We start from the raw sequence: 17,578 nt of genomic DNA on the forward strand, positions 1-17,578 counted from the left end.
TCTGCCTGCCGATGCAGGGGACACGGGTTCGAGTCCTGGTCTGGGAAGATCCCACATCCCGCGGAGCAACTAAGCCCGTGAGCCACAACTACTGAGCCTGCGCGTCTGGCGCTTGTGCTCCGCAACAAGAGAGGTCGCGATAGTGAGAGGCCCACGCACCGCGATGAAGAGTGGCCCCTGCTTGCCGCAACTAGAGAAAGCCCTTGCACAGAAACGAAGAGCCAACACAGCCAAAAATAAATGAATAAATAAATAAATAATAAAAATAAAGGAATTCCTTTAAAAAAAAAAAAAAATTTCAAACCAATACCTAAACTTCCACCTTAAGATAATGGAAAAAGCACAAAATAAACCCAAAGCAAGTAGAAGGAAGGAAATAATAAAGATTATATAAAAACACAGTAGAGAAAACCAACAGAATCAAATGTTGGTTCTTTGAAAGGATCAAGGATCAACAAAATCAGTAAGTCTTTCAGCTAGACTGACCAACAAAATGACTCAAATTACCTTAACTGACAAACTTTCTGAGATCAATATTACATTACATACTATCAGCTACATTAATTAACTTGAATAAGAGGTGCTTATATATGTGTAAACCATATGAGAAGAAAACCCTCAGTTTGCCATTTTTTCAGGTAAACAAAATCCACCCTAAATTAAATTTCAAGATCTGTGAAATTTGTCCCTTGTCCCTAGTTAACTACCCCATACACACACTTCTGCTTTGGGAGGCTTCTTCCCCAATTTCCAGGTCCATCCCATACTTTTCTTTCCCATGCCACCATCAAAACTAGATAGATTTCTGACCAGTCATTTACACTTTTGTTATTGACAAATTACTCTTTCAACTTCATTCCCACAAAAGCATCACTACAACCAGCATGGCTAATCTGAGTCTGAGGTACCTAATGGTGGAAGGAAGGGGTTTCGCACATTAAAGAATATAAGCTTCCACACAATCTCACCAATGAACACCACAAGCTGCACCAAGTAGTTCATTCCAGTCTTTTGAATCAGAAAATATCCAGTAAATAAATTTGATTCCTTCAATTAAAAAAGATATTTTGGAGGGGAAATATGGGCAACAAGCTATTACCCTGAAAGTCATTTGAATTAGTTTTTGTTGTTATGCTTATTTTGTATTTTTCAGGGACAAGTGATTGGAGACTGCAGGAAGCATCAGAAGTTAAGTCCAAGAATGGTCCCCAGCTGCTCAGTACCAACCACATCAGGATCAGTGACACTGGGTGCCCATGTACTGTTTAGCCCCAGGGCCTGAACGCAGGGTCTACCAGAGGAGTGCCAGCAGCCCTGTTGGCCTCTCACTCATGAGAGGGTTTTGATTTTGTCTTTTGATGTTAACTGCAAATGAGGCCACACCTGCAGCCAATGTCTGGCAAGTACGTGGTATCAGTTTTAGTCTATAAGATATGTATTTAAATATGCCAAGTTTCTGTAGCCATGCTTTGTCATTTCTTCATTTTTGTATACAACAAACTAAAAAAGGGAAAAACCCGGGACTGCCTTTGCCTCTCAGAGGCTCTGCCTGATGCCACCCTCATGTGGTCCAGGGCTTTGTTAGATGCTGACCCTTCATCCGCCTCCGCTTCCTCTCTCTGGGGCAGCTCTGGTCCTTTCTCTCCCTGCCCAAGGCTCCACCGTGAACCTTCTTAGCTTCTGTTTTCAGGGATACTTGGTATGATTTTTTTATTTGCATTTAATGCTTTTCATTATTATAACCTTTATCCAACACATCTAAAATCTCTCAACACATAATTATTCCATCTGTATTATTTTCTATTTCTAACTTAGATATTCTGCATCACAAAATCCCTCAAAATTGAGTCTATGTTATTGAAGTCGTTAGTTTTACAACAATTATAACAACAACTAATAACATTTATTAAGTACTTGCTTTGTGCCAGGCACGCTACTGCTTTACATAAATTATCTCATTCTATCACATCTAACTGCATCTAAGCATATGTTTAAATTTGCCAGTGGCACTTAAAATTAATTAAAATAAGTATATGATTCATCTTCAAAACAAAGATCTCAATAAAATATTTTAAAGTCCTACAAAATGTACAACACTAAATTATTATAGGATACTATTAAATTTATGTTTCTATCATGGAAAATAAAGCTATAAAATAAAGTATCCACTTTCTCTTTAGCCTATTTATTTCTTATACCTTTCTCAAATTCCTAGAAACCTCAGCTTCTAATATGTCAAATAAGTATGATTAGATTCGTATATTCAATTAAATCCTTTAACTAAGAAAGTAATATATAAAGTAAGTATTATGTTCTTACATTAACTCCCAAATCATGTTTTATAACAAATCACCCTGACATTAACCGTGGTATGAGGGTTGCAAAGTAACATGAGATATGTTTTTTACTAATCCTTCACATTCCATTTTGGAGCTGTATGCTGTTCTTGATCAAAACTCTCATTTTATTGTCAAGAATTACATTATTTTCTGAATGAGTGAATTTTCTGTTGGAGACAGGAAATGAAGGACTGGGAACGCTGGAAATGTATTTTTCCTGTCTCAGTATTAATACATGATATATATTCATATTAATAACTCTGAAAACTAGTTTCATTTCTTCTACACATAAGCAATAAACAGTATGTGCAAAAATATGAATACTAGCAGCAGTGATGCAGATACATAATATGGGGTTTCTTTTGAATTTACAGCCATTTCATTAGAGCATGTGTACAGGCAACTGTCACAGATGTCCATCAAAGCTCGATTAGATGAAGACAAACAATGCAGGCTTTGAGGATAAACCGAAGCTGCAGCTCAAAGTTTCCGTTTCTCACCCAAGGGCACTATAGGACCATTGTCTTCCTCCTTTAAGGCAAAAAGAAGGAATCGATTATGTTACTGACACTCCTCCAAGGCAGACTGGAAAGTCTTTCTACAGTGCAATGAGACAGCAAAAACGAGAAGTTTCATAAGAAAATGCGGAAATTTCAAAAATATCTTCGTGCTCAAGTTTGTCATCTCTGCAATTTTTCCACAAAGTCTGCCATAATTTTATTTCTCTGGCAGAATCTATTAATGCAAAATTTCATAGAGACATGTATTTTCAACCAAAATAAATAAACGAACGCTTGAACTGTTTTTTAAACAAAAAATTTACACGTCATGCATAATAATAAATAAAAATAAAGCTTTTAGTTACTGTCATTAATTTCCTGTGTAATAACTGCAGATGGTAACTGTTTGAGCACAAAGACCACTGCTTCCTAGTCCCCAAATAATGTGACATTTCTATTAAATAAATCAGGAAATAATAAATATAGAACAACACATGAAACATACATTTTGAGAGAACTAATAGTCTTCCCATTTAGAACACAACATCAGCTAAGATTTCAGTTCAGTACATCCACTCGTGTTGCCAGAGATGGGACTGGGGGAACACACTTTAATACAGTTGCTAAAAATAAACAAGTCCAATCTTTTGGACAACAAATATCTATTAAAATTTAGAGCGCATATACTTTTCACCCAGAATTCTACTTCTTGGAACTTATCATAAAGATATAACCACCTAATCATACAAAGATTTTATGTATAAGGATAGTCACTGAAGCAAAAAAAACTAGAAAAAGCTAAATAATTTCCTTCCTTAATAAATTATGATACATAGCACAGGGAGATCAGCTCGGTGCTTTGTGACGACCTAGAGGGATGGGATAGGGAGGGTGGAAGGGAGGCTCAAAAGGGAGGGGATGCAGGGATATATGTGTACATATAGCTGATTCTGTTGTACAGCAGAAACGAACACAACATCGTAAAGCATTTATACTCCAATAAAGATGTGAAAAAAATAAAAAATAAATTATGATACAATGGAATACTTTAAAATTGTTCATACATGGTATGTGGGTGGATATGCTTGTACATTTGTACATATACATGTCCACACATGTATGCATATGTTCACATAAATCCATATAATTTCTGGAACAATTTATTAGAAAACATTAATAATGCTGGGGTATATATTTCCAAACTAAAATTTCAAATAAGATAGTGAGTCATGACCAAATCTTTAAGATTATGCCTCATAGAAGTGATTTCAAAGGTAAAGTAGGACATTGTTTGTGTATGCATTTGACAACTATAACCCAACACATTTATAAATCAAAGTGACTGACATAAAACTGACTGATGATCCAAATTGTAAAGCCTCAGCATTTTAGAGCTTTTTAAAAGGAGCCTAAAGGTCAGCATGGATGAATTTTTTGCAAAAGGAAAATAACTGGAGTCCCCCATTTCCTAAAATGTGTTCCACATAACTCTAGAAGTTGGGTGGAAAAAATGAATCTGTATTCAAAAAATACTGTGGAAACTCTGATTACCTAGAGTAAAATATGATTCTTTCATACAAAACCATGTCAGTCTCTAACATGCTAATGTGCACTGTAAATCTGCAAAAGAAAAATATTATATTCAGGGTTCTCCAAATGTATGGGACAGTCACCTCTTGATTTAACAAACATCTTGATGGACCAATGCTCTGCAGAACACATTTGGGAAAGGTTGGTCTAGAGGCAGAGATTCCAAGTTTATGAAAGTAATTCAATTACGCTTTAATAATATATCCAGCTACTCTAAAAAGTAAGCTACCATGGTCTAAAACATCAATTAGACAAAAGATAGGTAAGTAAATATGCAGTCACTCTAATGACACGAGGTCAGGTTTTACCCAAAGCATTTTAACATTGAACATACAACCACAGTGCAACAGGTGCACAAGCTCTCAGGTGTCTTGTTCATTTTAAAGCTCTAATGGCTTGATTTACAGGATTCTCAATAAATGTAGAATGAATTCTAATTCAACTGAGCGTGGACTCTGCTGGTGAATTTAGATGCTCACTCTGTTAAAATCTCCCTCACAGGGAAACTAAAGATAATGCCCTATGCTTATTGAATTTTTCACCTTTACATTGTTCAAACAAAGAAAATGTCACCTCCCAAAGCCAAGGCACTCTGAGGATGATCTATTAGCTCCCGCCCCAGAGATGGATGCTTGATCTCGTTCACTGCATGAAACCAGATTAGCTGGAAAAATTACAAAAAAAATTTATGTCCCTGAGTTCAACTGATCACACTCTGAGGTGCGGATGTGGAATCGGAAAGACTCAAGTTCAAATCCCAGCTCTGCCACCAACTGGCTGGAAGATTTTAGGCAATCTATTTGCCCCTTCTGAGCCCCAGATGGCAATACCTACTTTGTAGGGTTTGTGTGAGAATGGAATATGACAACAGATATAATGTGACAACAGTGCCTCCCGGGCACATAACTGAGTGACTGGTGACTATTTCGTTGATTTTACAGACATCTCACTAACTGAAAACTGAACTACGGTATGGCCTATTATTTTCTATAGCATGTGTTTGACATTTACTTTTCAGCATTTCAGAGAAATTTTTCATGGGATGGAATCATACTTGATCTCATCTGCACTGTGTTCCCAAGGCCCAACACAACATCTGGCTCAAAGCAAACACTCCAAGAAAATGCACGTATGTATGTCTGTGTATGTGCGTGTGTGCCCACGCATGTGTGCGTACATACATTAAAAAGTATAACAAAATGACAGTAGCAATTGCTCCTGTCATTTATTTAACGTTTTTATTTAACGTTTTTACTTGTATAAAAAGTTAAATTTTTAACATTTTTATTGTTTTCATTTGTATCAATATTATACATGCACATAGTTGAAAAAGTTAAGTAGTTCTAAAGGGTGTGTTACAAAAACTATCCGTTTCCCGTCCCATATGCCACCACTTTGCTCCTCCTCAACTCTTTGAGCTGATTATTTTATTAATACTGTAGAGCTAATCGGTATGATTGTATTACTCCTTTTCAGTTTTCTGTTTTAGCATTGTCTGTCAACTTTCCCTATGGAGAATGTCATTTGACCCTCTTTCCTCCTATCAGCCCCTACCTCTCTACACACACACACACCCCACTCACACACTGTAAACCCTTCCCTTCACTCCACCCTCCCAATACAGTTATATAATAATTTGGATCAATATTTGATTTCTATCATTGTGAGATGTAAATATTATTCAGAACTGAACTACATGTATTAATATATCATTAATTTTCCTTTCTTGCACAACTTGTTTTCTCTGGAGTGAATAATTATCTTGAGTTTTTTCCACCTACATCCTCAATCCAAACCTACCTACAGTTGTCTGACTCTCCTCTCAAGAAGTTAAGACACATCATGCAGTCTATCAACTTCGTCTTCCTGGAGGAAGCTCTTCTAGAACCTTCTCAACTGCTCACATCTGGACTCACACCCTCTATGCTGGCTACCTCACTTCACCATCTTTCTGGGAATCTCCTTTGCCTTTCTCCTTTGTCAGCTCTCCTGTTTCCTGGATCCCACATCTGTTTTCTTGGTTTATGCCATTTTGGTGAAGCACATCTTCCAGGAGCTTCCAGGGAAATAAAATTTTAATGACCTTGATATCTGAACATGACTATTGAAAGTTTGGGTGAGGAATTGTAGGTGGGCTGCAACTTTCTCTCAGAATTCTGAAGGTCATTCTTCCCTGGCTTTTAGCTTCCAGTATTGCTGTTGAGAAGTCTGATATTTAAACTCCAGGTTCTTTGAGTCTGACTTTTTTCCTCCCTGTAACTTCTCCCTCCATGTTCAGAAATTTCACGATGATAGTGCCTTGGTGTGGGTGCATTTTGATCTACTGCCCTGGAAATTCAGTGGGTCTTTTCAATTTGTAAATTTATGTCCCTGAGTTCTGAAAAAGTGTTTTGAATGATTTTGTTGCTGGTCCTCTCCTAAAATTTCTCTGCTCTCTCTCCAGATTTCCTATTATTTGGATAAAGAAATGACACTCGGAATACACAAAGGTCATCAGGCTGACTTTCTCCACTTTGGGACCTCCTCCCAAATACCCATTTATCTATATATAAATAATAAGAAAGCTTAACTATAGAAGGAAATGTTCTATTATCCAGTGATCATTGTTCATAATGAGACCTTGAAGTAAGGCCATAATCCTAAGAAGTCTTCTAAGTCAAAAGCTATTTCAATATAATTATAACAGATGCCATCTTTCATGTGACTATTTCTGAACCTGAAATGATCTTCTGTGAAGAGACCCCCGGGGATGAGCGCAAATCAAATCACCATTGGAGAACTTCCTACAAAGCTATCAAAAATAAAAAAAGCACATGTGCCCACGTGTCCTTCACCAAGGCTGCTGCAGGTCACAGGGCTGACCTCAGTTCCAGTGACTTTGGCTCAGCTAATTGATAACCCACTGCCACGTCCCTCTTTAAGTAAGATAATTCAGTGTAAAATCTCCAAAAGAAGAGTCTTTTAAGAAATAGCGAGATGCTAGACGTAAGAACTCTTTCCGAATGCTCTCGGGGCAGTTTTTTCTCATGCTGCTTGGATTTGGAGTTAGCTGGGTTACCTGATTCGCTCCCAACACCAGGCTATAAGCTCTTCAGGGGAGTCTATGCTGATAATGTGTATATTTGCACACAGTCCCTAGAATACTGCCATACACTGAACAGAAGGTTAAAAATAAATGTCCTTCCATTACAAGCAAGGGCAAGATAGGCACCTTCTTTTTCAACCCACCCACTAATACCAGTATCAGGTCAGGAGGAAGGAAAATAAACAGAAAAAGGAGAAAGAGAAAGGAGAAGGTCAAGAGTGTCAACTGCTTTTGAAGACTGAAAGGACACAGGGTGGGAAAGATAACACAGGATTTGGAAATCGAAATCCAGGCATATCCGAAATAAGAAAGGGAAACCAGATATCACTGTTAATTATTTAACATTATTCTGGGAGTTCTAGAGGGTGCAATAAAATAAGAACTAGTAAAATCAGAAAGGAGAAGATGAAATTGTCATTATTTACAGATGTGACCAGGGTCTATTTAGAAAATACAAACAATCAACTAAAATGTCATTGGAAACTATATGAAAGGTTAATAAGAAAGCCAAGGACAAACCCAAGCAATTATTTTTTCAGTGAATAAATATTAACCAGTATAAAAATATAGTGAAAAATGACACTAATCAAAATTGATAATGAATACAAAAACAACAATAATAATAGTAATAGCTCACATTTATTGAATGCTAGCCCCCTGCGAAGCACCATGCTCTGCATTTTACCGTATTTTGTTTAATCCTCACAACACCTCTAGGAGGCATGACTCTTAGTATCCCTATTTCACAGATGAGGAAACTGAGGCTGAAAGAATATCAATAATTTGCCCAAACCATGGAGCAGGAGGTGAAAGTGCTATATTCCCAATCAAGCCACACCCCAGGCTGACTCCAGAGTCCAAATGCACATCCTGTAGCAAATTCAGTCAGAGGAGAGAACTATACAACATCTAAAGAACATTAAAAAAAACTTTAATAAGCATAGACCTATGCATTGTTCCTTGATAGAAAGATTCAACATTATAAAGATATCAATTCTCCTTAAATTACTCTATGTATTCAATGCAATCCAAATCAAAAATTCTAGCAAGATTCTTTTTCTTCCTTTTTCTCTTTCTTTCATTCTCTTTTTCTCACCCTCTCTTTTATTCTTTATTTCAATCCTTCTGGTAAAATGATCCTATCGCTTATCTGGAAGAATTAAACACATGGAAATAAGAAAACTCTGCAGAAGAGATTAGTAAGGGATCTTGTCCTACCAAACACTGAAATATACACCAATGTCACAAACACAGTGGTTGCTGCTCATGAACAGACAGATTAATGGAACAGAACAGGAAATTCAAGGATAAAACCAAGTATTCAAAGAAAGACTTAATATAATGTAACAGAATCATTTTTAATCAGATTGGCAAGGATAAGAAATTTGAAAATACTCAATGTCAGTGAAGGTGAAGAAAAACGTGTAGTTGGACACATGGTAAGTGGAAACATAAAGGGATACAACTCTTAGAGCAATTTGCACATATACAGTATTACAATTAAAACGCTCTGACCCAGTAATCTCACTACTAAGAAGTTTTTAAGGAAATAAATGCATATGTTAACCACAGTACTGTTGATTATAGCAAAGTACTGAAAATGACCTAAAATGTACAATAATAGAGGAACACTCGATAAATTTTAGTACATAATTAAAGGCAACTTATGCACAATCATTAAAATGTACACATGTATCTATTGAATGACATGAAAAGATATATCAAACAAGCAGATAGAAAAATATACTGCATAATATAATCCCATGAGGAACATTATATGTCTAGATGTGCTTATGAGAGATATGCAAAAAGAGAGATCAAAAGAGCAAAAATAATGATAAAGGTAACATTAATTAAATACTTAGCACTGTGGACCAAAAACACGGTAAGCACTTTAATTGCATTACTTCACTGTATCTTCACAACCACCCTATGAGGTAGGTACTACTATGGCCTTCTTTTAAGTGATGAAAGAAGAGACTTAGAGATATTAGGAACTTTGTCAAGGTCACACAACTAACTACCAGTGGAGTCAGAATGGAACCTAAGCCATCCCCCACTGAGCTATGGGGGGACCTCCACGTTCACCCCAGTGTTCATGGTGAGTGTCACTGAGAGGAGTGTCTGAGAGATCCTTGTTGCTTCATTTTGTTCTGTACTTTTGAATTTTCTGCCATGAATATGTGTCATATTTAGAGAAATCAAAGGGGTTACTCTTGCCACAGAAATTTCAATAGGTAAACGGAGATGAACACATTTCGAGAAAGTGAGGAGTAAAAAGGAGATGAGAAAGAGGTGGAAAGTATACAGAGTGACTGATTTTAAAAAGGGCAAAAACACCTTCAATCCATGGTGCAAGCATAAATTAGCGTCAACCCTTAGGGAGACTATTAGCAATGTGATACCAAAAATGAAAACACGGGTGTCCTTTTTCCCTAGAAATCTCATTCCCAGGAACTTATCTAAAGAGATAAGGAGGCAAAGATATACAAGGACTTCATAATTATCTGCCCTTTGTTATTTGAAAGGCAAAGAGCTCAGGGTTTGCAGTGAAACCTACCTGGGTGTGAACCCTGGCTTTGCCCTGTACTGGCTGTGACCCTGAGCAAGTTACTCAACCCCTCTCAGCCTCAGGGTCTCCCTCTAAAATGGAAATAAAAGCACATGCCTCACAAGATCGTTGTGAGGATTAAATGAGATAAAATATAGCAGAGGGTCAGAAACATAAAAAAGCAGCTGTTCTTTCCCCTTCATCACTCACTAGTATGCGTCACTTAGAATGAATGGGTAAACTTTAACTGAAACTCAAGGACACATCAGATTGTTTGGTATATTCTATACAACTCTGCATCAAAGTACCATAAAACACTAAACTTAGCTTTTAAAGTTCTTCACAAGCAAACCTATGTTATACTATTCTGACACTTTCTCGGTCTCAATTAGCACTACACTAATTAACAAAACTGTGTTACACACTACAGCGCATCACATTTTTCTTCCTCCTTCCCTAATCCCTAGTGTGCTGTAAGGGTGATTGAATATCTAATTACTTCTTAATTGAATACACATATTATACATTTTTCACTAGGTTCAAGCTTAATGCTTTCAGTCCAGAAATCAAAGTCAATGAAATTAAGTTGAAGTGGGATTTGGGCAACTGTTATAATGAGAGAAGGCTTGTATTATGTCTAATTATAAGTAAATGTGGATTTTAGCATTATTTCCTATGGAAATATTTCAGGTCCAGGAATGTGCCATAAGTGACTAATTTAGATGATTAATAACATTGTTATTCTTATTTACAATCCTTTATTTCTCATTATAGTGATTTAATTGCTGGGACCCACTAAATACAATCATTCTTGAAAGAAATGGTACCATTAGAGAACCACTGGTTGTACCCATACTAAAATCAAAATGAACACTCATATTTGTGAAAAATTACATGAGTTTCTCTGCACTGTAAAGGTTATAGGAACTCTCACATGCTGCAAACACAAGAAAAACATAAATCTTAGAATACTTGGAATATAACTGGTTACATTCATCAAAAATATTCATTTATGGCAAACCATAAAAAATATTACTATCAAAATGGTGTTCCAATTCAGTTCATACTTTACCGGGAGGGTATTTCATGAGGTTCTTTTTTTTTTTTTTTTTTTCCCCTTTTGCATTATGCAGGATTAGAAGAACCTCTGAAGTAGGTATCTCATACAATGAAGGTTTGTTTGTTTGTTTCTAGATGTGGGGACCAATCATCTATAATAATTTAGCTGAAGACCTTTTCAGGCAGAAGACTAGATTAAATAACTTTTTGAGATCCAGTTCGACTCCATACTTCTAAGATGTGTTTGAAAATATTTTCTGCAGACAAGCCCTAAAGACCTTTATGTATAAAGTATAAGAATTCAGAAATTTTGCAGGCATTTAAAGAAGCACTGTGATAGAAAACAGACCCATCCAAAATATCAATGTGGTTTTATTGTTTTAACAATTAATTTACTTTGAGAATGGTGTTACATAGTGGCAAATTTCTTGATTGGAGAAACCTCCATATTATCCAACAAATATTTCAGATTCTGTCCAAGACATTGGGCATTGTCTAGACTATTTTAGCTTTGTATGCTACCAAAACAAGTTTTCACTGGCATGTTTGTTTAATTAAAACTGAAGTATCACACCAGTCAGAATGGCCATCATCAAAAAGTCTACAAATAACAAATGCTGGAGAGGGTGTGGAGAAAAAGGAACCCTCCTACACTGTTGGTGGGAATGTAAATTGGTACAGCCACTATGGACAACAGTATGGAGGTTCCTTAAAAGAATAAAAATAGAGTTACCATACGATTCAGGGATCCCACTCCTGGGCATATATCCAGAGAAAACTATAATTCGAAAAGATACATGCACCCCAATGTTCATTGCAGCACTCTTTACAATAGCCAAGACATGGAAGCAACCTAAATGTCCATCAACAGAGGAATGCGTAAAGAAGATGTGGTCTATGTATACAATGGAATATTACTCAGCCATAAAAAGGAAGGAAATAATGCCATTTGCAGCAATATGGATGGACCTAGAGATTATCATACTAAGTAAAGTAAGTCAGAAAGAGAAAGACAAGGGGCTTCCCTGGTGGCGCAGTGGTTGAGAATCTGCCTGCCAATGCAGGGGACACGGGTTCCAGCCCTGGTCTGGGAAGATCCCACATGCCGTGGAGCAGCTGGGCCCGTGAGCCACAATTACTGAGCCTGTGCGACTGGAGCCTGTGCTCCGCAACAAGAGAGGCCGCGATAGTGAGAGGCCCGCGCACCGCGATGAAGAGTGGCCCCCGCCTGCCACAACTAGAGAAAGCCCTCACACAGAAACGAAGACCCAACACAGCCAAAAATAAATAAATAAATAAATAAAAATTTTTTTAAAAAAGAAAGACAAATATCATATGATATCACTTATATGTAGAATCTAAAAAAATGATACAAATGAACTTATTTACAAAACAGAAGTAGACCCACAGACATAGAAAACAAATTTACGGTTACCAAAGGGGAAAGGGGGGGGAATAAATTAGAATTTTGGGATTAAGATATACACACTATTATATATAAAATACATAACCAACAGGACCTACTGTTTAGCACAGGGAACTATACTCAAAGTTTTGTAATAACTTATAAGTGAAAAGAATCTGAAAAAGAACAGATACACGTATAACTGAATCACTTTGCTGTACACCTGAAACTAACACAACATTGTAAATCAACTATACTTCAATTTTTAAAAAATGAAGTAGTCGAAAGAATAAGGCAAATCTATTTGTACTAACATATAAATATCTCTAAGACCTATATAGTTAAATTGATAATTTTTTGGTATGGCTTTTTTTTTTTTTTAATGCTTTAAAATACATTGTTTCTCATCCTTGTGGGTGGCATGTCAGTATCTACTTTTCCCTTACCTGGTTTCTTCTTTAACAAACCCTTTTCCCTTCTTCAGGAGATGGCTTCCATCCCTAACAAAGGGCCTGGAGCAGGTAAGTTCCTCCACTCTCAGGCCATGATCCTTCCATCACCCTCATGCCATTTCATTTCTATGCTGAGATTGCAGATCTCCTAGGTTTTGCTATATGTAAGCTATTTGCTATGTTTAGTTATGTTTAGTAACTAATACAAAAGAAAATGAAAATATTAAAAAGAAGGTTGATCAGGGGACTTCAGTCTTTTCATCATGTTTCTGTATTTCCTCCATAACTGCTAACATCCAGCTACATATCAGTAGATGTAACGCAGGTCAATTTTCCAAAACCCATTCAAGACTCTGCAACTTCACAACTGAGACATTTAAGTCAGATGCCAATCACCCAACCTTCCACTGCAGATGGGAATAACAAACTATAATACCGCCACCAGCCCCCAGCGACAGATGTCGCCAGTGAGTCCTGTCACCCTTTCGCACTGCGCTCAGCCGTGGATGCAGAATCCTTCTCAACACTCTCGACAGCTCATGTCGGTCAATCAGAGTTGACGCGCAAGTTTGAGGGCTCTCTGTCACCCATGTCTTTTATTTTTACAAATCTTTCTTCAACAACCCTATGTAGAAGAGAGGGGGGTGTTCCTGCAACAGCCCAGGTGAGAGCTGATGCTAACTTTATGGGTTGTGATGATCACAGAGATGGATTTGGGAGCTATCCAAAGGCGAATCTGTGAACTGGACGATAAATTGGAAATGTGAGGTGAGGTGAGGTGAGAAGTGTCAAGTATGACTTGAATTCCTAAGAAAACTGGAAGAAAGCCAAGTCTGCAAAAGACGATCATATATTCAGTCTTTTATATATTGAGTGTGAGACGCCTTTGATGCATCCAAAAGAAAAGTGAGGCAAACGGTTGGGCATCCAATTCTAGAACTTAACAGAGAGACCTGGGGTCGGCAGATAAATGAGAGGGTCATCTGCATTTGGTGGTAACAGAGGCTGTGGGTGTAGATGATCCACCTACAAAGAGAGGAAGCGCCACAGGCTGAGCCATGGGGACTCCAACAGCAAGTGGCCTCCAGGAAGGTCCCTTTGTGTGCTGGGCTTTCACAGTTCCCTGGGTCTATGATGAACCCGCTTTCCTAAGTCTCTGTGAACTTCGTCATGGAAAAGAGAAACTGGAAAGGACAGACAGTAAATGAGGAAGAAACTGAAATGAATGCTTCTCTGTGAACAATGTTTTCTTAATAAGTCTCAAACTGGAAAAATAAAATTTAAAAACTGGTTTGAGGAAATTACCAAAAATGAGCATCCATGAGGAAAAAGACATAATACAACATGTTTAGAGGAGATAACCTGGTCTCGGTGATTTTCTTATGGAAAATATATGAAGTTTAAAATCATGAAATCTACTATATTTAGGGTATCATAATATATTAATGTTCAACATAAAAGCTGACCCATGACTGCAAGATGTACTCTTTCCTTCCTCCCAAACACAATTTTGTTTAAATTCATGGGTGGGGAGGGGAATAAATCATTCAGGAATTTCCCCCTCAATAAATTAACATTTCTAATACTGAAAAAAGAATAAAAGGGCAGATATGGAAGCAGGGATTATTTTCCTTCTTTACTAATCTTGAAGAAATGTCTATACAGCTTTGATACTTTTCATTCTTCGGTTAAGAACAATTTTTGTATCACAGAATCAAAACATAATAGATGGGTTGACCACCCTTGGTATTTTGGCCTTTTCCTGAAATCATATTGAGATCCTTTAGGAAATCCATTCATTTTCGGGCAATTCTATAGGATACAGTAAATAGAAAATAGCTCTACCATCGAGCTTTCATTTCTCACCCTAATGCTGTGCATCATATTAAATTATTGGAGTGAAGTCAGTCCAAGTTCTATTGACTGGAAATATGGCTCTGAGCTTTCCATTTATCCTGAAAGGATAATAGCTTTTACCTACTTGGTCATTCAGAGTTGACATTATCCCTTTCCCACAAATCCCCTCCTTTTCCATAATGGCTTAGTCTTTTCTAACCTCCAACTCTGTTAGGTTATAAAAGAAAGCTGCTATGAAATTGATGCTAGCTATAGCATTTATTAAAGCTAAGAAGACAACATTATTAATTGCAAAAGTATACATGGGGAAGAGTTCAGTACAGTCTGAATGTGACTTCAAAGACCCAGAACGGGTCTTTGCCCAAATATGAGGGTAAGTTTGACACAGGGATCAGAGATACTTGTTTAATAACCCTCTTTTTTCTTCTTCCTTTTTTCTGTTTTTTTTTTTTTCCTCATCTATTTGGAGCACACATATTTTCCCCTTTTAAGGGGGGGAAGGGAGGTTACTTTTTTTTCTGGAGAAAACATTTTTTATTCATAATTATATTAATTCTATGGCTAAAAAAATATGTTGTTTAATCATATTGTTTTGTTCTAAAGCTAAATCAACTCAAGAAACAGGATTTTATGTAAATAACAGATCTCACAAATAGATAAATTGTTAATGTAATTGGAAATAATGTTGCCAAGAAATGTAGGATATTTATTTACCTGTTTACAGGGAGGTTATTTAAAGAGCTCTGTGGCATTGGTTTTTACAGAAAATAATTATAATTAACTATAGTTACTGTAAACATGTGTGCAGTTTAACAATATTTGAGTCACAGGAGAAGCAGGCAAATCTTTGAACAGTCAGAAGAGCTTTCTAAAAATTGCTTAATACTTAATGAAACAAACAGGCAAATAATCATTTCACTGGAAGCGTAGTACCAATATTATCATGCCAAGGGCAGCAAGGAAACTGGACATAAAGCTTGGTCTTATTTTGGTTTCTTATTAAGATTTGGTTCTCCTGCATCGTAAAGAAAGTTCAGTGGGTAAACTGGCTCCTAGAAATCTGAACTAGCCCTGCACCTGGGTGACTTATGTGCTAACTCTTTAAACAAGTACAAAACCATAGTTCATACTTCCTGAATGGTAATATAAAAAGTTACAGATAATTCATGGGAGTAATAAGTCTTGGTTACCAAAACCCTCCAGATGTCTAGACATGTCATGCAAAAATAAATGTCATTTTAAGTCCAAAAACTAAAGTTATTTTAGTAAAGCATAGCTAAAATAAATCTGAATTATTTTGAACATTTTTTAGAGAACTATCAGAAAAAAAGTTTTTTTTTCCTTTTCAGTTCCAAGAGCTTAAATGAAACATTCATGCATTAAATTCAAAGTCTGACTGTCAAATCATTTCACTTTAATAAAAATTTGAATTACCTGCCTTAGGGCATTATTAAATATCAAATAAAAAGCACACATCCATAAGTCTGATTTCCCAATATAATTTTTATGTAGCAGTATGACTAGATTTGTATTACACATTTCAAGATAAAAGGATCAAAAATGTATTCATAAAAGGATACGGTCAGAAGTGAAGTCGCCTTTGAAAGAATTTCTGCACCATTCTTATGGAATTTGGGGGAAAATGACCTCCTTTAATCTCAGCCACCAAGACTAGGACATAAATCCACCCTCTCTCTTAAAATATCTAAACTGCAATTAATCGAAGACTGAAAATTACACTGTCCTCCTATCATACCATGAATATGAAGTATCTGAAATATATGTAATCTTCTCATAAACACTTGAGAGAGAGAGAGAGAGTGTGTGTGTGTGTGTGTGTGTGTGTGTGCAAGAGAGATATAAAGTAGTGATGGTTATTTAGATATTTAGAGACAGGCAATTCTGGTGTAGGACCAGATATGGATCAAAAATTCAAGCCAATAATCTTATTTCATAAAAAGTGTCATTTATAGTTACCGACATTCACAGAGAGTATACCAAACCTACGCTGGGGAAGTTCATAAATTCACGTTCACCAACCTCACCGCCCCTCTCTGCCTGCCCCTCCATCTGGGTCGTGCCCGTAAGCCCTCCTGACCCTCACTCTGCACCCATCTCCCAGCTGCCTGGCAGGGCTCACCTCTTCTAGCTTCTACCCAACCCTCCTTAAACAGTAAAGCAAGTCGTGAAACGCTGTCTATAAACCGCCAGCTCCTTCCTTCCTGTGATAGCACACAAAGTGTCCATTCCCATAACAAAAGTCAGTCTCCACCTGTGCCGAGGACCCCATCCCCTGGCAACTTTTCAGGGACTTCACTGCTAGGACTAGCCCCTCGAGAAACAGCACCTTCAGCCCCGCCCATCCACTGGCTCATTCCCCCCCCCACATACAGAAAAGTTTTACTACTTCTTTTGTTTAAAAAAAAAAAAGTCTCATTCCACCGCAGAAAAGGAAATGATATATATGGGACATGACAGAGGTGTTAGCCAACGCTAAGGCGGGAATCATACTGTAATATAAAAATGGACCAAATCAAAACACACATCATACACCTTAAACTTACACAGTGGTATATGTCAATTATATCTCAATTAAAAAACAAAAGCCTCGGGCTTCCCTGGTGGCGCAGTGGTTGGGAATCTGCCTGCTAATGCAGGGGACACGGGTTCGAGCCCTGGTCTGAGAAGATCCCACATGCCGCGGAGCAACTAAGCCCGTGAGCCACAACTGCTGAGCCTG

At 37.1% G+C, this 17,578-nt stretch overlaps 1 protein-coding gene across 2 annotated transcripts in view; it reads right to left on the minus strand.

Moving 5' to 3' along the window:
• Window positions 1-2,671: 2,671 nt before the first annotated feature.
• Window positions 2,672-17,578, minus strand: part of CA8 (carbonic anhydrase 8) — an 87,230-nt gene continuing 72,323 nt past the window's right edge. For both annotated transcript variants that reach the window (XM_061171604.1, XM_061171603.1), the window contains one exon: window positions 2,672-2,870. The gene's annotated coding sequence lies outside the window, so the exon portion shown is untranslated. The remainder of the gene's footprint in view (window positions 2,871-17,578) is intronic.

Source organism: Eubalaena glacialis, chromosome 17, assembly GCF_028564815.1.
Source record: "Eubalaena glacialis isolate mEubGla1 chromosome 17, mEubGla1.1.hap2.+ XY, whole genome shotgun sequence".
Classification (NCBI taxonomy): Eukaryota; Metazoa; Chordata; class Mammalia; order Artiodactyla; family Balaenidae; genus Eubalaena; species Eubalaena glacialis.